Source organism: Balaenoptera borealis (genome assembly GCF_965194805.1).
Source record: "Balaenoptera borealis genome assembly, chromosome: 15".
NCBI lineage: Eukaryota > Metazoa > Chordata > Mammalia > Artiodactyla > Balaenopteridae > Balaenoptera > Balaenoptera borealis.
In genome coordinates this window covers 6,197,045-6,219,757 of record NC_138871.1, presented here as the reverse complement: position 1 = coordinate 6,219,757, position 22,713 = coordinate 6,197,045, and the positions used below count along the sequence as shown (strand labels likewise).

Below are 22,713 nucleotides of genomic sequence, written 5' to 3'. Positions count from 1 at the left end.
CGATGGCAGGAGACAGAAGCCTCTGGTACCGCAACAAGGTTTCAGATCTTCCAGCCCCTCTCCCGGCAGCACAGGTGATCCCCTTTAGGGCCCACTAGCAAACAAAGTTAACTTTTCCGACCTAATGGATGGCAGGCTGTTTTCTTTGAGATGAATTTCTCTATCCGTGGATCAAGAACTGAACAGCAGTTCTCAACTCTGTTGTTCATCAGAATCACGTCTAGATCTTTAAAAAAGCAGCAACACTCAAGCCCGCACATTCCTAGACAGTCTGCTTCGGTGCAGCTCCGGGATGAAGACTGGGCCCGCTTGGCGATGTTCCGAAGTGACTTAGATGTGCCCCCAGCGTTGGGAGCCACCCGCTCGAGATGCGACTTTCATCCATAAACCGAGTCACAGACCACCTCTTGCCCCCAGGCAAGAATGATCCAGATGCTGTGACCTTGTAGGGCCGTCTTGTCACTCTCCCCCCCGAAGTTTAGAGAAAGGTGGCCATGATAGAGAAGGAACTAGGAACATTCCCAAGGGAGAAGCAGGCTGCTTCCCAGTGGTGAGGGGTCCTTCAGTCACGCTGTCCCTATAGCCTGGAACGCTCCCTCCTCTGTCTCTCCACGGCCTCTCCAAGGCCCAACCAAACTGCAGGCTCTCCACTTCCAAACCTCCTCTCTGGCAACAGCAGCCCACAAGAGCCTCTGCTTTCTTTGAAGTCTGGCCCCTCTCAGTAGTAACTGGGTTTTACAGTTTATAAAGAATCATTGCATACGTTAACGTTATTTAATACTCTCAACACCCTATGAGACAAATGTTATAACCATTTTACGGAGGGAGAAGCCACAAATTTAGATGGTTTTAAATGAGTTGCAAAGACCCCTTAACCTGCAACTGGCAGGTCTGGAGCCCAGGTCTTCTGCCTTCAAAGTGCTCTTAATTTCTACCCTACCTGGCAGATTCCTTTAGGCAGCATCCTACCCCTTGACCTCTTAATTTCTGTGGGTGTCAAGGTTGTTAGCTTAACCTTCCCAAGTACTTGATTATAAAATTTACATTTTGTTTTCCTCCTGTGTTGTCTATTGTGATAGAATGGTTTACTCATGATAGCACCAATTCAAATAAATTTATTAAATTTATTTATTAAATATATTGTTCACCTAGTGCCTAATTGAAAATGATGTTATTTACCAAAAAAAAATTTTTTTTTTCATTTTCTTGGAAATATTGACTACACAAAGTAAGGCACACTTTTCTAGCTTTAGTTCTAAGTTCCAGATTTTGAGAACTAACACAGACATGGGCCAGGCTAAGCTGGTCTTCCTGATTGGTTTACTGTGAGCATAGGAGGCTCAGGGTAATGAGGGTTTGGGTGCTGTTGTATCTTTAACAAGGCTCTTCATGGAGTCACATTTTTCCCCACATCAGCTTCTATGTGGGCATTCATTTAGGATAGGTGCCAAAAGGTCTCAAGATAGCAATAAGTCACTTTTTCTGGAAGGTCAGTGGCATCATCACTTTCACATTTTCTTGCAGGAAAATTGCAAATGATTAACTGAAGGTACAGAGTCACCTGGAAGAGACATTCAAACGATTTGCACATTGAATAAAAAACATTACCTTCGCCTCATCCTCAGGATGAATTTTTTTAGGACCCACCACTTTAACATGCATTGATAGAAATGATCAGATTGCAGATCTTTAAGCAATTGTTAATTTCATTTGAATCCCAAGGATACCAGCACAGAAGGTTTGGCAAAGGGCATTTCCTATTGTCCTCTCACATAGCTCGGATTTCTTCATCTTTCACAGCAGTCAAGTGAAGCGGCTCTGTTGGATGTGGAGGGAACTGGTGGGCTGCCAGCTGTGGCATTGTGTGGACCTGGAGATATTTCCAATTAGACGAGAGTAGGAGGCTGCCTCTGAGAGAGATGACTACTCCGTTTGTGCTGTGAAAGGGAAGAGAATTTGACCCTCTGGGGAGAAAGTTCACAGTCGAGAAATAGCTACATTCCCATTAAGTTTCCCACAAGGGATCCATGCAGCAGACTAGACTGTAGCCCTTCCCTCTCCGCGGCTGAGCTGAAGCTGAGCTTGGTGAGACCACACTGGAGCACTGTAGTTAACAGAGTTCGCACAGGTGCTTCCTATCTCTGTACTTTTGCACAGTATCTCCTCCTACCCCAGATGGGAATAGGAGTGGACTAGACACCGGAGAAGAAAATATATGAACCTGAAGATGCATGCATAGCAAAATAAACTACCCAAAATGTATATCAGAGAGGGAAAAAACTTTTAAAAGTTAACTTCTAAAGTCATCAGTGACTTCTGGGACAAATCAGGAAGTCTAACATACATGCAGTTGGAATCCCCAAAAAGAGGGAAAGAGGAAAAAGAAAAAAAAATAAATGAAGAAATAATATTTTCAAATTTTATAAAAACTATAAACCCAGAAATCCATGAATAGCTACAAAACTGAAGGAGGATGAACACAAAGAAAACCATACGAAATCACACCACAATCAAATTCCTGAATCCCAGTCATGAAGAGATCATCTTAAAAGAATCCAGGCAAAAAAAAACATTTTAAATACAAAAAAAACAAAGATGAGAGTGACTAGATTTTTAGGAAGAAATGGAAAAAACAGAAGAGAGTGGAACAAAATATTTAACATACTAAAACAAAGAAAAGGATCAACCTAGAATTATGTGCCCAGTAAATATCTTTTAAATAAAGAAAAATGGAGACTTTTCAGACAAACAAAAGCTAAGATACTCTTTATCAGCAGACTTGTACCGTGAAAAGTGGTAAATACAGTTCTTCAAGGTGAAGGAAAATGAAACCTAATGGAAACTTGTATTTATGAAAAGAAATAAAAAGCAACAGAAATTTTAAACGTGTGTGAAAACATGAAACACTGCACTGGACATACCCTCCTGCATGAAACAACATATGAACAAAATACGTGAAACAATGGTTTTCAAGCATTGGACATCAGACAACAGAGGATAGGGAGCCCTGAAGGACAGGAAATGAACGAGGTGAGCCCTGTAATTGCCTCATCTACAGGCCCTGCTGCAGGGATGGGGAACTCAGGTGGAGCCTGGTGGGCTCCCCGAGTGGAGGAGACAGAGCTAGTGGTCCAAGGAGATGAAAGTGGCTGCGGATTACAGGGCAGATGCCAGAGGAAAGAGAGAGACTCCGGAGAAGGACAGCGCTCCCCATCAGTTAGTAAGCAGTGCACTGATCAGCGAAAATGTGTAAGCCTGGGGAAAGAGCCACCCAGAAAGATTAGGGGAAGCATTATCTGGAGCTGATACAAAACCAGGAATAGCGTCTGCTCACCAGACAGGAAAACCTCATAGTTGAGAGGGCTTTGGATAGAATACTCAAAGGGTCTTGCCTACATAGTGTGCAAAAGCTGACCCTAAATTGATTTCACAGGGCTATACATATGTCAAAACTGATCAGATTGTACACTGATATGTGCACAGTTTACTTCATGTTACTTATAGCTCAAAAAGCCACTTAAAAAAGAAGATATATATGAGTGATTTTATGCCAGTAAATCCAACAATAAGGATAAAATGAACAAATTCCTTGAAAAACATCAAATACTGAAACTGTCTCAAAAAGAAATAAACAACTGAAGAATTGGATATGTATTTAAGAAATTGAATTCATAATTATAACATTCTCACAAAGAAAATTATAGACATAGATGACTTCCCTGACAAATTTTCTGAAACATTTAAGGAAGGAATACACCAATCCTATTCAAATTCTTTCAGAAATTAGAGAAGGGAACACTTCCCAGCTTATTTCATGGGGCCAGCATTTTCCTGATACCAAAACCAATAGGCAAATACATTACAAGAAAAGAAAATTACAGACAAACATCACTCATGAACATAAATTCAAAAATCCTTAAAGAATTTTAGGAAATCAATTCCAACTATATGTAAAAACAATAACACATCATGACCAACTGGGTTTTATCCCAGGAATGCAAGTTTCACTTAACATTGGAAAATTCATCAATGTAACTCACCATACTAGCAAACTAAATAATAATGAAAAACCAATAGGTTCAGGAAAATCATTTGACAAAATTTAAAACCAACTTGTGAAAAAAAACTCTCAGCAAACTAGGGATAGAAGAAAATGTCCTAAACCTAATAAAAGGCATCTATGAGAAACTTACAACTAACATCATCGTAAGAGAGGTGATGAATAAAGAGTACGCTGCCCCCTAAGTTTAGGAATAAGGCAGCGTGTCCATGTTTACGGCTTTTATTCAACATCACACCGGAGATCAAAGCCGGTATAATAAGGCAAAGAAAAAAAGATATAAAAGTCACACAGATTGGAAAGGAAGAAGTTCAACTGTCGTTATTTGGAGACTGTATATTTGTATACAAAGAAAATCTTTAGAATCTGCAAAAAAGTTATTAGAACTGAATGAGTTTAGCAAGGTCACAGGATAAAATTCACAAATCAGTAAACAAAATTAATTGTACTTCCATATACTAGCAACAATTGGAAATTGACATTTAAAAATAATACTTGGGGCTTCCCTGGTGGCACAGTGGTTGAGAATCTGCCTGCCGGTGCAGGGGACACGGGTTCGAGCCCTGGTCTGGGGAGATCCCACATGCCGCGGAGCAACTGGGCCCGTGAGCCACAACTACTGAGCCTGCGCGCATCTGGAGCTTGTGCTCCGCAACAAGAGAGGCCGCGATAGTGAGAGGCCCACGCACCGCGATGAAGAGTGGCCCCCGCTTGCCACAACTAGAGAAAGCCCTTGCACAGAAACGAAGACCCAACACAGCCAAAAATAAATAAATAAATAAATAAATAAATAAATAAATAAATAAATAAATAAATAAATAAATAATAAAAATAAAAGGAATTCCTTTAAAAATAAATAATAATAATACTATTTACAGTACCACCAAAACTCAGACATAGTTAGGGATAAATTTACACAAAATATTTCAAAGAAATATACAATGTATACCATAAAGCACTGCTGACAGAAATTAAAGAACACCTAAATAAATGGATAGTTATATCACGTTCATGGAAAGAAAGACTCAATATTATTAAGATGACAGTTCTCCTCAAACTGATCTATAGACTTAATACAATCCCTAATTATCAACAGACTTCTTTTGTAAAGTTAGGTAATTCTGAAATTTATATAGAAATGCAAAGAATCTAGATTATCCCAAGAATTTTGAAAAACAATAAGAAAGTTAGAGTACTATAAAATTTACAGTTATCAAGACAATGTGGTATCAATGTAAGAACAGATACATTGACCAATAGAGCCAGAAAAGTGTCTAAATATTATATACCCACATATCAATTAATTGTTAACTAAGGGGCCAAGGTTATTTAATAGGAAAAAGAGAGTCTTTTCAACATATGGTCTATAACAACTGGGTATTCATAATGAGAAAAAAAGTGAAGTTCAACCCCTTCCTCCCAGCATAAACAAACTCATAATAAAACTCAAAATGGATCACAAACCTAAATGTAAAAGCTAAAATCATAAGGCTTTTAGAAGAAAATATTGGGGAATATCTTACTGACTTGGGAGTAGAGAATGGTTTCTTAGAAAAGACACAGAAAGCAATAACCATAAAAAGGAAAATTGAGACGTTACATAAAAAATTGAGACATTTAGGGGCTTCCCTGGTGGCACAGTGGTTAAGACTCCATGCTCCCAATGCAGGGGCCCCAGGTTCAATCCCTAGTCAGGGAATTAGACCCACATGCATGCTGCAACTAAGAGTTCACATGCCACAACTAGGGAGCCCATGTGCTGCAACTAAGAAGCCAGCGAGCTGCAACTAAGGAGCCCACGTGCAGCCACTAAGACCTGGTACAACCAAATAAATATTTTAAAAATAAATAAATAAAAAAGATTGATGATATCAAGTGTTGGCAAGGACGTGAAGTGTGGCAGACAGACTTAAAGATGGTACCCAATGACCCCCTCTTCCTGGTGTTTCAGCCCCTGTGTACTCCCCTACCTTTGAGTGTGGATGGGACCTATGACTTGCTTACATCCAATAGAATATGGCAAAGGTGATGGGGTGTCACTCTTGTGTTTACATTAGATAAAATTGTGATTTCCATCTTGATGGCCAGCTCTCCCTAATGACCATCTCCTTTGCTGGGTTTGATGAAGGAAGCCTCCATGGGAAGATGCTCATTGGGCAAATGACTGAGTGTGGCCACTAGCCATCATCCAGCAGGGAGCAGGAGCCTCACAGCCCACAGGGAAATGAATCCTGCCCACAACCACATGTGCTTGAAAGTGGATCCTTCCCCAGTCGAGCCTCAGATGAGCCCCAGCCTGCCAACACCTTAATTGCAGCCTCATGAGAGATCCCAAAACAAGGGACACAGTAAACACTGCCAAAATTCCTGACTTGCACAAACTGTGTGATAACAAATGCGTTGTTTTAAGCCTCTAAGTTTGTAGTAACTTGTTAGGCAGCAGTGGATGGAACAAATGGATCCATCATACATTTTGGCGGGAGTGTAAAACGTCACAACCAAGTTTGGAAAAGAGTTTGGCAATTTCTTATAAATATGCATTTACTTGAAGACCCAGCAATTGCACTCTAGAAATCTATCCAAGTAAAATTTTTTATGAACAGCCCACTCAGGCAGGCTTATAAAAAGGGTGCATAAAGTAAACCCTTCACATTTTTCTCCCAGCCCATGCTTTCCTGGGAAATCCAAGTGTGGCAAAATAAAGGCAATCTAACTGCTTTTCCATCCCCACAGCTCCTTACCACTCACCTTGGCCAAGCAAGTGAGCAGCGCTTTGTCAAGCTTCCCCCAGGTATTCCTGCAGGTATGTAAGCAGGTGTGGGAGTCTGAATGTTCATTTGCCCACAGACCCTAACGTTATAGGTGTGTGGAGAAGCAAGAATTAACAAGCTAATGCTTTGTTTCCAATACAACATGAACGTTCAAAATTAGCTTTAAATATCGATCCCTCCTGTGTTTAAAACAGGTCAGTAAGATTTCCATCTACCCTGTTTTCTTCTGATCGCTGAGCAGCTGCCCCATGTGGCTGGTCTGGCCCCTTCCTCATTCTGGGGTGGAAAGCTACTCATCTTTCTATCAGAGACATTGCTAAGTTTTCTTCTTTGGTGTTTCTAGAGCACAGGAAGGAAAAGAGAGCTGCTTTGGGGGTGCTGTAGGTCTGTGTGGCTCAACCTGGGAGCAAAATGACAGCTCAGTGAGGATGTGAAGGCTGGGGGTAGGGTCGGGGGCCGGGAACAAACACTGCTGTCCTGCTAAATTCTCCTCCTCCTTCCTTGAGTCATCAGTGGGGACAGACATGGTACAGCCAAGGGCCACACCGGATTCAGTCATGCCTCACACATTTTTTTTTCTTTTTTTTGCTAGCTGCAAGAAACTTACTTTATTTATTTATTTTTTATTGAATTACAGTTGATTTACAATATTGTATTAGTTTCAGGTGTACAGCAAAGTGATTTGGATATATATATATATATATATTTTTTTTTTTTTTTTCAGATTCTTTTCCATTAGAGGTTATCCCAAGATACTGAATATAGTTCCCTGTGCTATACAGTAAATCCTTGTTGTTTATCTAACACATTTTTAATAATGCTGCGAATCTCTCCCAAAGCTCAATTCAAGTCAAAATGTGTGTATTCCCATCTACCATAAGGGGTCCTGGACACATCGAAGGGCAGAGTGGGCTTTCTCCTGGCCCAAAATGTCTGCATCATAAAATTTGTTTTTCTATCGACTTGCTACTTCACTCCCTTGATCTCCAGCAAGACACATCACACCTTTCTATAACTCAGGACCAAGGAGGGTGTCCCTTGAGGTGTGCAGCAGCCGCTGAAAACGGAAAAGCCCTTACTGGGGCTCACGGAGACCCAACAAGCAGATGGTGAAGCAGCTGTCAAAATCAAAGTCAACTGGCACTCAGCGACCTCTTTCTCGTCTGGCCCTCACATTTGCTGGGCAGCTCTCCTGGCCCTGACACAGTGCCATCACTGCTGAGACGGCACAGGACAGACAGACGCAGGCCTGCCCCCGGAAGCTTAACACTGGGATTTCAGTTTCAGAATCGGCCCGCCCCATTCAGTCCAATCTGACTGCCCTGAGACCAGCCCCTTTCTTCTTGGTTACAACTGCACCGACCCAGCCCCATGGGCCTCTGGAGCTGGCTGCTCTGTTCCCTGGCCCCCAAAGTGGCTGCCCCACAAAAACAGCCCAGAACTGAGAGGTTTCCCAGGACGCAGGACTTTTAGTGCTAAAAGCAGAGCATCCCAGGGAAACCAGGCTGAGTCGGTCACCCTACTTCAGAATGAAACATTACCTTACAAGGAAGGAAAGGAGAGGCGGAGAAGCTCGGGGCAGCTGCTCACCTGGACCACACGTTGGGTCCATGCACCCCACACATTGCACTTCCCTGCAGCGCCTGTGTTCACACACAGAGGTGGTGGAGTGGAATTTCACAAGCTGTAGCCCAGAAAAAACAGGCCTCGGTGATGTCTGTAGCCCGACTACACAGCGGTCCAGTGGACCCAGACCACAGTCGGTCCCGGTGGCCTGGCCCACACCAGCCCCCCACTCCCTGATTCTGCCCTCAGAGTTACCCCCATTCCTCCCTCCACCCACATGTCAGTCCCAGAGCCTGCCAGATCATTCTGGACCTCTGGATATTTGTTTAGATGGCTCCCTCTGCCTGCCCTGCCAGTTCCTCATGGATACCCACTCCTTCATTTCTGCCCCTGCCTTGGCCTTCACCCCTTTTTCCATCACTGTGCCCCCTGCCCTGGGAGGCACTAGGGGCAGTGGTTAAGAGCCCCTAGTGGGACTCAGACCCATTTGGGAAACTCAGGGGTTTCCCATATTGCTTCTTTCCAGGGGCAATTGGCCAAATTAGGCTCTTCAAGCCTCAGTTTGCTCATCTGGAAAATGGGAATAACAACGTCTACCTAAGCCCTCAACTGCCGTACACACTCATTTGTTTACAGGCCTTTATCCCTTGGTTCTTATATCCTGAGTGCCTGGCACTGAGATGTCTGTTGAACGAATAAAGTGGGCTGAAAAGATGAGGGTGTGACTTCTTCTAGAATTGGTTCCTGAGAGCACACACTCCGTAAACTTTGGAAGCTGTCGAAGTGACAGGTTTTGCCTTCTCAGCTCAGAGGGTGAGTGACCAGGACATTCTCGCACTCCCCGCTTTCAAGGATGGAATCCAGTTTGGCACACACACAGAACAAAAGCTTTCCAAAGAGTCCATTCGACCATTGCACTTCTAGGAATTTTTGCTAAGGGAATCATCGGAGATTTATACAAACGTCTACACAGGTTGCTAAACTCAGTGCCGTTAATCAGAACGAGGACTATAATAGCCTAACTAGCCACAGTGGTTGGTAGTTAAATCAGTTAAACATGGCGGTGAAGAGGTGTTGCAGCCGAGTGACCGGGAACCCAGGTCCTGAAACCAGACTTCCCAGGCTCCGTCCTGCTCCTGCCACGGACCAGCTTTGCAACCCTGGGCAAGTACTTCACATTTCTGTGCCTCTATATCCTCACGGTAAAGTGGAATGCATTAGGCTTTTGCTACGGATTAGCTACTTTAATTGTTTTCCTACCATTGAAAGTCATATTGTGGGAGGTTAATGACATGAGAAAATTTTCACAAATATATTATTAATTTTTCTAAAACAGGATACAAAAGTGAATATTTAGCACAAGCCTAATTTAAATGCTAAAATGTAGCTTTTAGAACTAGAGCAATAGGTGTGATAACCATCGATGGTTATCTCTGGGCAGTAGAGTTACAAGGGACTTTTCTTTTGGTGCTTTTCTGTGTTTTTAGTTTTCTGCAATAAACAGTGTCTGGCCACATTCATGCTAAAATGATAAGGTGGGTAGCACGGTGACCGCGGGGAACCTTGAGCGGGGAAGGGTGCCTCGGTGCGAGTCCCTGCTCCCCCCAGCATCTGTGGGTCCACGTGAGCCCTTCCCCTCCCTTGTGGAGTGAAAGGGGGGCAGAGGCAGGCCTCCCAAAGCCCCTCCAGCCTCGAGCTCCTCTGAAGGGCACAGTTCCTATGCAGAGATGTGCCAGCTGCTTATAGAGAGACAGCATAGAGAGCAAGCTGGGGGGAAAAAGTTATCTTTAATTAAATGACGTGAAAGTCATTCTCCACACAAAGGCCGATTCTGACCTCTCCGTTAGTACAACATGAAGGCCTGGGACGAGCCTCCCACCCTCACCTAAAGGGAGTTTGTAATTGATTGTTGAAGCATTTCATGAAGGCTGCTTTAAAATTCTTGTCAGATGATGCCGACATCTGATTCATCTCGAGGTTGGCGTTATTTCACAGTCTTTTCTCACTCAAGTGGAGGTTCTTCTGCTTCTTGGGTGATGTCACAATGAGTGGTATTCGATTGTACTCTGGGCACGTTGTCTGCTTGGTTTGGAGATTCTGCTTCCTCGTTAAAGCTTATATTTCAGTAGGCAGTCACCTGTTTGCATTTAGCAAGAGGTCCTGGCCTACTTGTAAGGGCTGTACTTCCAATGACAGATTTTTCTGAGCATTTGGGGTGTTATGTTGGTGCTTGATTTAGTAGGTGCTGCTGGGGCCACCTGGGCTGGGAGGGGGGTGTGGAGGTGGGCGGAGTGCCTCTGGGTGAAGGATGGAATCTTAGGCCTGTGGGGACAGAGAGGCTTCCTGAGCCAGGCTGCTTGTTGTGGTGGGATCCCCCTTGCTGGTGTCCCCCAGAGGTTCCCCCCATCGCGCTGTGGGCAACTGGAGTCCCAGGGCTGATGGGGGCGAATGCCAAGGAGAGGAACTGGAGGTGAAGAAGGAGCGATTCTCAGGAGGATGCTGCAGGCAGACACGTGGGCAGCCTGCAGGTGTGAGGTTCACAGCAGCTTCCCTCTGAGGACCACTCGCCTAAACGTGTAGGCAGTGGACCTAGTAGGTGGCAGCTTCTGAAAATGCTGTCGGCTGAGACGGTTGGCAGGAGCTCCCAGGGTTTCTTGGGACTCCCACCAGGTCCCAGGTGAGCTCCTAGAAGCTCTGGCTGCAGAGCTGCAGGCTGAGATCCCCTGCTCTCTGCTCCTCCGGCTCTCCCAGTGACTGCAAAGGTCCCAATTCTGTGCTAAAATTCTGTGCTTCTTCATCTTGAAGCTGTGGCTTCTGCTTTCCTGAACTGTGTTTCCATTCACCGTATATTTCTGGTTTGTTTTTTTTCTTCTGGGCTCAAGGAAGGAATATATGGCCATGCAATTGGGGTTGACCACTCAAATGTGAGGGAAATTGACACATGACCCTTAGAGAAAGAAGCTGGGGGAGGCACTGCACCATTCACTACGTTCTCTTCCCTCTACATGCTCTGATGGTGGCTCTGTCATCCAGAACGTCACGGGGCACGTAGCTTGAGTGAGAAGTAAACGTGCCATGTGCTTGCGTTTGTTACAGCAACATAACCTCACCTATCCTGACTGATACAGAAACAATAAATATGGAGATAGGCCAAGACCCTAGTGCAGACACTTCACATCACTGCATGGGTTATACAGTTTGAAGGTGACATATAATTTCAAATTACAGCCTGAATGAGAGATCTGAAGGGGAATCTGCCCATCTGCTAAGAACAACAGCAACGTATAACTGAATCACTTTGCTGTACACCAGAAACTAACACAACATTGTAAATTAACTCTACTTCAATAGAAAATAAAACAAAAATAAAAACAACAGCAACAAAAACAACACAGTTCCTCAACTGTCTACATTTGGAAGATTGGAAGTTTGGGATTCATGAACCTTTTTTCCTCCATTCATTCAAAGAGTATTTCTTGTGCGACACCTATGAATCAAGTACAGGGGTGGATGTGAAGAGTAGAAAGATGAATAAATACAGCTCCTGTTCTCCAAGAGCTTGTCATCTAGCTCTGCAGATCATCTGCAGCCAAGTGGAAGACATGTGATATATGGGGAAGGAATCATATTCATCCATTTCTCCAGCATCTGCCGTGCACCAGCTCTGTGTGCATTGAAGCCTCACCACAGCCCCATTCATTGGGGGTTATGGTCCCAGTATTAGACTTGAAGGAATCAAGGCTCAGAGCGGGTAAGTAACTCATCTAAGATGACCCAGCTGGTGAGCAGCAGAGCCAGAATTCAAGCACAGATTGGTATACCTCCCGAGCCTGAGCTCTTCTAACACTCATGGCACGCTAAGTGTTAGAGACATGGCCCTGGTGCCAAGGGAGCCGAGACTGGGCCCACTGCTCTTCTCCTATGGTTTGGGGAGTGTCAGATCAAAACACTCTGCCCTCAGACCAGCTACAGAAAGCCTTGGTGCAAGAGGAAAGCTTTGCTCCTTAGGATTCCCAGAGGTCCCCAACCCTTCAAAGGTGGGGACCTGGGACACCAGCCCTTCCTCTAGGTCTGCGTCTCGCAGGGAGGGAGGCTACAGAGAGTGGACATTCCCTGAGAGCTAATCTTCCGCCAGGCTCTCTCCAGCAGCACGGATCTGCCTTCAGTTCACGGAAATTCCAAATGAAAGGGTCCTTCTAGCACCCAAGGAAGGAAGCATGAAGGCCCTTCGGTGGCCTCACAGTAAGACACTAGGAAGCTTCCAGAAGCAAAAAAGAGAGCTGGAGGTCAAGACTCTGATGGGCCCTGAGCCAGTGGGGCTTGTTGAGTGTATGTAAGCTGACCGCTTGCCAGTGGGAGGAGCAGCCCTGAGGCCAAGAGCAGAGGCAGGCCCCCCCCCCCCCGCCGCGAGGGTTAGGGAGCCAGTGACACCAGGCACGTCATGAGACCCCCACTCCTGAGGAAGTGCAAGGGGCACCTTGTCTGCATTGTGCCTCCTAGTGTCCAAGGTGGTCAGGGCGGGCTGGTCATCCTCATTTTGCAGCCCAGGAAAGCTTGCCCAGACCAGTTAAGTGGCCTGCCCTGGTCCAAGCCAGTGTGCTTGCCTCTGCACCCAGAGATGGCCTCTCAGGCCTGAACCAGGGACCTGAACTTCAAAGTGAAGTTTCCATGATGGTTCAGACAAAGATGGGGTGTCCTGCGCTGGGCTTCTCCACTCTCCCGGGTCCTTCAGGCATTATCCACTAACGCTTAGCTAAAGAATCAGCAACGAGTATTAGTTTCCCCAGTGAGAGGGCTACAAGACCCACAGCATCCCATTTTTCAAGTCCTTGGGATCAATTAGTGAGTTGCAATGCCCAGTTTTGCATGGCCCAAACTCTAAGACTCATTAAAGGCCAAAGGGGGAATTTTCATTGTAGAAAAACCTGCTTGTACCTAGCTTGCAAGCAACTTTCAGGGTCCTTGGCACAGAAAAGCCAGCCTTTCAGATACTTGTATGATTCTTGCAGCTTGATTCCAATGTGGGTAGATTTGCTTAGCGATGTAGTTGTATTTGCTTTATTTTTTGTTTATCCAGAAGCTGAAGAGGAGAACTTTTCTCTACTGACCCTAGGGGTTTCTCCAGAGGTAGTTTGGCAGCCTCTTTTATTCAAACGTTATCCATTGATTTTAAAATAAAACAAAATAAACAAACCAAAAACAAAACCGAGTTTGTTAACATTCAGTAGTCACCAATCACCAATCCAAGAGTAACCTCCCTTTATTTTTCTTGTTCCGGTTTTATAATTTTTCTATTTTTGCTGTGTCCTGTGAAAATAAAACATGCTGGAGTTTTAACAAGACACAGTTTTCAGTAGATAATATTGGTGTGAAGTTAAACTTCATGTTTATTTGTATTTTCTCTTTATTTTTCAAATATTTCTTATAGCACCATATGGGCTGCATTTAGCACCTACTCTATCCTTTGTCTCTGACTGATTTTCTAATTCATAATCAGCAAGCTCTCCAAAAAAAAAAAGGAAATTGTCAAGTTATAAAGGTTTTTCTTTTCAAGTCTATTTTAATTTAAAGTATCATCCTTTCCAGTTTTCTCAGATATTCTCATCTAGGAATTATAAGAAAGGACTAAATGGAGTACAATTTTATATTTGTAGAGTATGTACGTGTGCTACACACTCTAAAACTGAAGATGCTTTCAACTGCAATAATAAACTCAACTGTAGATGGCATAAACAATAAAGAAGATTTACACTCTCATATCATAGAAGTCCCAAGGTAGGATAGCTCCACGTTGGCTAATTCAGTAACTGAGTGACATCAAAGCCATCCTCCCTCTTTGCCATCCTCAGGTTCCCCATATCCTTCATAATACGACTGACTCGTTCTCAAGATGACAACACCCAAGAGAAGAAGAGATTGACTCTTCCTCTGCATCTCTTCCTATGAATGAGGAGACCTCTCCAAAAATATCCCAAGCAGATATTCTCTGATATCACATCAGCCAAAATTCATCTCCAAGCCTAGACCCACCCCCAGCAAGAGGAAAGGGACAAGCCAATGAGCTTGGCAACGATCCTGGTCTCCTAAAGTTGAAAGATTATCTGGGCTAAACCAGGAGGAAAAAGAATGGATGTGAGTGCACACTCAGAGGGAACTGCTACACGTAACTTATTTCATTCAGTCCCCATAACAATCTTACGGGCTACCTATTGTTATCCCTATTTTAGAGATAGGAAACGAAAGCCTAGGAATTTCAATCATTTACCTGATTACCCACACATAGAGAATATAATGGATCAGGAATTCAAGAATCGTTTTCCCAATGAATTCAAACTCAATTGGAACCATTTCACAACTTAGAGGTTACAATGTTTCTCTGTTCTGGATCATTAAGACAAAGTTAGGCACTCAACATATAAAAAGCTCACAGCACAAACCCCACAGAATTTTAGAGTTGAGAAGGATCTTTCACATCCCGCCTCCTACAGCATTCATCCAAGTGGTTTTGAACATCCACCCTGTTTGAAGCACCACATCGGGAGCAGCTAGATGTGCCAAGATGAATAAGATATGGCCTCTGCCCCCAGGGCTCACAGACTAATAGGAAGAATGAGAAAGGTATACAAATAACAATACCATATGGCAGAATATGGTAAGTGCCGGGAGAGTTACCCAAAGGCATTAGGGTACTATTTGGGAAAAAAAAAAAAAAATGTTGACCATAAAAGTTATCATGGGAAAGACATGAAGTGGCAAGTTTCCTTGGAGATAACATTTCAACAAGCAAAGATAGATGGAAGAGAAGTGGATCCCAGGATGGGAGCCCCATGCAGGAGCAGTAAACTGCAGGTCATGTGAACAAAACATCGAGAAGTTAAATTTGACTGGAGGACAGGAAACAAATTACCTTGGAAAGCAAAGCTTGATCTTGAAGAGTTTATTTTTAGTGTGTGGAACTGAGGTGGGGGAAAATGAAGGTTTTTGATCAGGTGTGGCATGATCACAATTGCCTTTCTATAAAGATTAACCTGGAAATAGTATATATAAGAAGACGTTCTGTGTATCTGTTGGGATGCTTGGTCTGCAAGCAACAGAAAACCCTACTCAACAGAGCTTGATCAACAGGGACATTTATTATCTCGTTTAAAGGATGCCTGGAAAGTGGTTGGTTATTTCAGCAGCACTTTCCATCTGTCCTGCTCGCCCACTCTCAGGATGTGCGCATTGTTCACAGCGTAGCTCCCCCTGAGAAAGACGTTGCTGCAGTTTCCAAGTCTCTCCGTTGTAATCAGTAGCACCCCGGGGAAGAAGAGACAGTCCCTTCCTGTTGTCCCTCTCGGGAAGGAGGGAATCGCTCCCAGAAGACTTCCCCTCTCATCTCATTGGCCAGGGTTGAGTCAGATGTCCTGGCCTGAACCAATCACTGATAAGGAGAAGGGGGCCGCCATGACAGGCTTCATGAATTCATGAACACCCTGAGGAACAGGGAAAAAGAGTAGACTCCCCAACCAAATTAGGAATCTGCAAATACGGAAGAAGAGAGGAATGGATGCTGGGGAGACAATGACTGGGGCCTACTGTGTGTTCCGTAAGAGGAATCCGACGCAAAAAGGCCCGCTAGAGGGCTAGGGCACCATTCCAACTAAGAAATAATGACTACTTAGACTGAGGTCGCGTCTACAGAAGTGGGAAGCTGCTCTTGTTCGTGTATGACATAGAATCCCTTGATTCATCATATGCACTGCTTGATTATCTTCAGTGATGGAGAACGCTCAACCTCCTGGGGCTACCGCGTTCCATTATTTACCAGCCATTGGTGTTGAGCCGAAACCCTCACTCTTTTTTTCATAGGAACAGTTCCCAAACCAAGAATTCCCCATATTTATGCAATTGAGGGGTTTTTTTAAATCTTAAATGGTCTTTACTTTTATTACCATCAAATGTAGTTTTGCTGGTTCTAGTACAACATTCCAGCCTGACTTTTCAACAACCATTGGTTAACGCTCCATAGTGTGCAGGTATTGTCGTAGGCACTAGGGGTAGACAGAGAACAAGGAGCTCACAGCCTGGTGGGGAAGTGGACACGCGGACAAGGAATTATAAATCTAGTGTGACAGTGCTATAACATGAAGTGGGTTGTGCAAAGTGTGATTGTGACAATGACCGATAACGAGTTATAAGATTATGACGAATGTTAGAGTAGTCTTGAGAGTGATGAAACAGCATCGTGGCTCTCTGACCCCCACCTCCCAGCCCTTAAATCCCCTTTGGAATTGTATCCCATCAGTGACTGTGACCACAATGTCCTAAGTTTAAGCAGACACACCTGTCAGTGGTTAATTTGATCAGGGTTGAGACAGGCTGAGTCAGGCCCAAATTGATGAAATGACACTGAGCAACTTAATGTTCACTTTGCTCTGTGTGGAGCAGACAGCACTCAGCTCAAGTGGTTCTTTCAACCTGGAGAAGAAAGAGGTGGGTTGTGGTGGGGCTGTGGATGGGTTGAGAAGGGGGTGAGGTGAAGGGTAGCTGAACAAGGCTTACCAAAGGGCCAGAGGACCCTGGAGGGAATAGTGGTTTTCAAAAGCTTGTTTTTCAAAGAAATGGTATTTCAAGTGGCTGACCTCAAAATTTGTCCCAAGTCTCTGGTTTCTGGCCTTCTAAGTGCTTGTGCTTTATTGAACATTTATATAGGTGTGAACCTGTAAGTTTTCCAAGCGATGAGGAGACTCGTATAATATCTCATTCAGTATGTTATTGTTGATGCAGGTTTAATCGTCTGACCTCTCAGTTCATCTATTCACGGGAGGATTGAGTGGCTGGGTCAGCATCTTGTCAAACAAGTGACTGAAAAATGAAAACACAGACCCGTGAGCCGGGTTTTGTTGTCGGTGGTGTTTGTTTATATGCATGACTGAAATAATTGGCTGCTTTCTGAGTAAATGACTCATTGTCTTGGCGATGGACTCAACCTAGGAAGGCCCCAAAGAGCTGTTGGAGCTTGGTTCCTCTCTCAGTTTTAGGACAGAACGACGGCAATGGACGGCCAACAGGTTAAAAAGAAAGTTAAGGAATCAGGAGAGGGGTGAAAATACATGATGCTCAGAGTAAGGGGTGCAAAGGAGTCCTCTTGATAGAGCTGAAAGATTTATTTAATTTTTTAAATTGAAATATGGTTGATTTACAGTATTGTGTTACTTTCGGGTGTACAGCAAAGTGATTTGGTTATACATATATACGTGTGTATATACTTTTTTTGGATTCTTTTCCATTATGGTTTATTACAAGATATTGAATATGGTAGTAGAAAGACGAGTGATGCTGGGAATATGAGAGGACACGACAGACCTTGTTTCCCGAAGCCTCAGTTCAGGTCACTCAACTTCCCTTGACTCTAGGCTTCCTCAACTGTAACCCAGGAGTGAAATCACCACATTCATATCATAGCACGGTTATAAGAATATGTGTGGGAGCTTTGTAAACTGGAATGTTCTCTCCATGTGGGAAGTGATCTACTTCCTAGGAGGCCTTCTGTGGGGTTGATACATTTCTGAGACTGCCAGTAACTACAGGGAAAGTACAGATGGTCCCCCTGAGTCTGCAATGGAAGCACAAACATGGAGGCTTTCCCTGGACCAACATTCAATGAAGTGTCCCTATGCTGGCTTGTGGCCTGGGTGGCTAAAGCTAGTTTTACCATCATGTAAGGGGGGCAAGTACAACATATTGTTCATTCATTCAATGCATTTCTTGTGTATCTATCATTGCCACACACGGTGCTTGACCCTGGCCCTCATGTACTTGATCATCTAGTCGGGAAGAGAGACATTATACTCATAATTACCTGTAAGTAGGGTGGCCCTGTATCTCAGTCTGCTTCGGACAGTCCTGGTTTACTCCTGGGACTTGGTATAATTATAAAGAGATCTTCCTTTTAGTCTTGAGTATCTAGGTTTGAACAGGAAACTATATGGTCCTCCTACCTATACATCATCAGCGTGTCATCTGATTAACAAACTCTAAGAGTCTAACATGTCTCTAAAACACATCATTCATTCATTCAGCATACATTTTGAGTGTCTGCTGTGTGCCAGGCATTTGGCACAAGGAGAATCTGGGAAGGCCACCTGGGGAGGTGAGAGCTGAGCTGAGGCTTGGGTGGGAAGGAGGAGGAGGAGGAGACAGGCCCCGCAAAGAGCTGGGGGAGGGACCTCCTGGGGAGGGGGGCGAGCGGTGAGTACAAAGGCCCTAAGATTAAAGTACAGAGAGGTCAGTGTGGCCAGAGCACAGTGACTGACGGGACAGTGGCCAGAAACGAGGTCAGAGAGTGACCAGGGGCCAGATAAACCCTGAAGGCCATCTCAAAAGGTTTGGCTTTATTTCCTTTTTTTTATAGTTGATTTACAGGGTCATGTTAATTTCTGCTGTACAGCAAAGTGATTCAGTTATACATATATATATATATTCTTTTCTAAAATATTCTTTTTAAAAATTTTATTTAATTAATTAATTTATTTATTTTTGGCTGCATTGGGTCTTCGTTGCTGCACGCGGGCTTTCTCTAGTTGCAGCGAGCGGGGGCTACTCTTTGTTGTGGTGCGTGGGCTTCTCATTGCGGTGGCTTCTCTTGCTGCAGAGCACGAGCTCTAGGCACATGGGCTTCTGTAGTTGTGGCTCGCGGGCTCTAGAGCGCAGGCTCAGTAGTTGTGGAGCACGGGCTTAGTTGCTCCGCGACATGTGGGATCTTCCCGGACCAGGGCTTGAACACGTGTCCCCTGTATTGGCAGGCGATTCTTAACCACTGCACCACCAGGGAAGTCCTAAATATTCTTTCCCATTATGATTTATCACAGGATATTGAATCTAGTTCCCTGTGCTATTATAAGAGTTTCCAGATGCTAACCCCAACCTCCCACTCCATCCCTCTCCCACCCTCCTCCCCCTTGGCAACCACAAGTCTGTCCTCTATATCCATGATTCTGTTTCTGTTTCATAGATAGGTTCATTTGTGTCGTATTTTAGATTCCACATATAAGTGATATCACGTGGTACCTGTCTTTCTCTTTCTGACTTACTTCATTTAGTATGATCATCTCTAGTTGCAGGTTTGGCTTTAATCATGCTTGCAGTGGAGAGCTATTGGAGTGCTGTGCACAGGCTCTCTGACTGCCAAGTGGAGAGTTGACTGCAGGGATGAGAGTGACCACGGAGAGGCTGATGTGGTTTTCCAGGTGCCCGATGACACATGGACCAGGACAGTAGCGCTGTTGCTTCTCTTTTGTTCAAATGGTAGATATTTTATGAGCTCAAATACTTGCTTTTCATCTCTCCAGCGCTACCTCCAATGTAAAGGCCACAGAAGTTAGATTTCTGGTTACCATTCTGAGTCTCTATGTAACTCAGAAGTGTCAAGGGGCAGGGCGGGGTGGGGGGTGGGGTCAAGGAAAATCCAACAGAAGGTTCTTTTCCGTGGAGTCAAAAGCAGAGTGTCTGAGGCTCAAAGAGCTGTGGAACGTCCTGGGTGTCATCAATCTTGGCTTCGGACATCTGACACTGTTTCCCATGGGTCCTTTTGCAATAAAAGGGTGAAATGTAGTCTGAATAACAGTACAGTGAGGTGGATTCATTACTGGTTGGACTTCTCTACTGGAGGGTATTGATTTACGGTTCTGGGAAGTCTTGGGGGCGGGCACTGCTGGCAGTTCATCCTGGTCAACATTCTCCTTAAGGACTTGAGAGGCGTGGATGTTTGTTTATCCTTTTTGCAGATGCCTTAGGCCAGGAAAGATGAGTCATGGTTGGAAGACAGACTCACCATTCAAAGAGTCCCAGAAGTTCACGTCCTCCTTTGTACCAACCTGTTCCCTCCATCTCTTAGTAGGTATCCAACATAATGTGCGTGAGAATCAACCAGAATGTGGTCTTAAATGCGGGCGTCTAGATTCCACTCCTAGTATGTCTGGGGAGGACAGGAACATGTGATTTTCACAAGTGCCAACAGGATGCTGAGGAAGGTGGTCTGGAGCCCACAGTCTCCTCGCTACCTTTGAGCTCCCTGAAGGCAGAGATGGTCTTTTCCTTTAGCATGTGGTACACACAGTAGGTGAGCACTCTGCTTGGCAATGAATATCCTAACATCCCCTTCATCCTGAGAAGATTGAGGCCCTCTGCCAGGGTTCTCCCAGCTCCCTTTCCTTCTACCTCCGAAGGGATCATAACTTCACAGAAGACACCCATGTCATTCCCTCTTATTTCAGAAGAAGAGTGTGGACTTTGGAAGCGTACAGGTCTGGGATCAAATCCGAACTCTGTTATTGATTATCCAGGCCAACGTTTCTCAAACCGTGGCCCACACCAATCGGCGGGGGAGCTTGTTCAAACAGATTCTGATGCAGTAGGACCAGGCTCTGTGTGTCTGCGAGCTCCCAGGTGATGCTGAAGCTGTCCAAGGCCACACTCTGAGGAGCACATCTCAGAGTCTCAGGCTGTGAATGACCTTGCTCAAGTACCTTCAACTCTCTGAGCCCATTCCTTCCATTGGGGAAAAAGAGAAGGTCATGTTGGTCAAGGTTGCGTTGACTCCATGTAATAGGAAACAAACAGTGGAAACAATTCATGGGTCTATTTTTCTCACTTAAAAAGCAGTCGAGGGATAGAGAGGCCAGGGCCGGTGCCGCTGCCCGCGGAACCAGGCTCCTTCAAGCTCCCTGCTTCGGCAGCACACAAAGTTGGAGCCTCCAGGCCGTGAGATGGCAGGCAAAGGGCAAAAGCCATGTGCCAGCTGACCCTATTTTTAAAAAATAGGAATATGTAATAACTTACCCAGAACCCCACCTGGACAACACACTGGTGAGATCTGGGTCAAAGGACACTCCTGGCAGCTCAGGAGTGTGACAAGGTGAGTATTCTAGCTGGGCACGTGGCAGCTCTGAGCAATGTTGGGGGTTATCAGTAAGAAAGCAGGTAAGAGTGGACATTGGGTGGCCTCTAGCAGAGTCCGATGCAAGTATCTGTTTTGTGCCATTGTAATGGGGTTTGGTGGGGCTTAATGGGGCCCGGCCTAGCACCTGCCCCAGAGTAAAACTCAACAGACCTGGGTTTCCTTCCTTTTTCTCCTACGGGCCTGAGCGCATCTCCTCCAGGCATTGCTGCAACCAGGATTGCTTCTCTCTGGTGTCCTGAAAAATCTAATGTGTTGGCTTTTTCCCTTCAGCCTTCTTGACTTACCCATCTCTCCTAGACTGAAAAACCCTCTCTTCCTGGCTTTCTCTTCCCACTCCCCACCATCTTGCACACCTCCCCATGTGTCACTCTGACAACCACCTGCATTTAATGGGCTTAATTGCCCATCTTCCCCTAAAACTGCATTCTCAAAAATCAGAAATATCATCCTACCAATGAATTCCAACAGTCTCTGTTCACTGTTTGTCCCAGTGAACTTCCTGGCAGTATTCTAACATCACTGCACACACCTCCTGCTTGAAGCACCAGCCTCTTGTCTCTGAGGCACTCTGCTCTCTGGTTCCCCTCCTTCCTCTGGAAATGCTTCTCTTTCCTTCTCCAGCTCTTTCTCTGCCTTTTCCTTGGAAATAGACATTTCCCAAGGTCTCTTTTGCATACCAGTCACCCTACATGCTCATTTCATTCATTGCCCATAGTCTAGAGCAGAGGTCAGCAAACTGCAGCCCACTGGACAAATTTCACCCTCCGCTCCCCTCCCCCCAACTCCCACTCCAACTCCAGTTGTTTAAATAAAGTTTTATTGGGGCATAACCACACCCAACTCATTTGCATATTGTCTGTGACTGCCTTTGCACAACAATGACAGAGCTGCCACAGTGACCCTATGGTCCATAAGCCCAAAATATTTATGATTGCCCTTTACAGAAGAACCTTGCCAACGTGTGCTCCTGACTCTTAACAATGGCCAAACACACTTCGCTCCCTATTGTTCACTCATGTGCTCCAGACTCTGGACAATCCAGCAGGATCTCCTCCAGCATAGCTAATCCAAGTCCCAAACTGTCTTCCTCCTCAAACCTGTTTCTGCTCTTCTTGGCCATCAATTTTTATCAGTTACCCCATCCATGACCTACCTGTGGTGAAACTAAACCTTTGCAGCCAATTTGTGGCATCAGGACCATGGAGGGATGAAGGGCCCCCAAGTTCAGTCTTTCAACAGTATCCATCATGGGCACTGAACTGGTTTTGTGTGTAAAAATCAGTATGACATTAGCAAAAAAACAAAACCAAAAAAAATGACACTTGAATTCAGCTCCTTTTTCCTTGAAATCTGTCTCTAAGTCACAGTGCTGG

At 44.7% G+C, this 22,713-nt stretch overlaps 1 long non-coding RNA gene across 1 annotated transcript in view; it reads left to right on the top strand.

The window, feature by feature from the left end:
* LOC309612013 overlaps window positions 1–22,713 on the top strand; it is a 53,732-nt gene that overhangs the window by 7,551 nt on the left and 23,468 nt on the right. Inside the window, exon 2 of the long non-coding RNA XR_014234886.1 lies at window positions 6,794–9,561. This is a non-coding gene — a long non-coding RNA (uncharacterized lncRNA). The remainder of the gene's footprint in view (window positions 1–6,793; window positions 9,562–22,713) is intronic.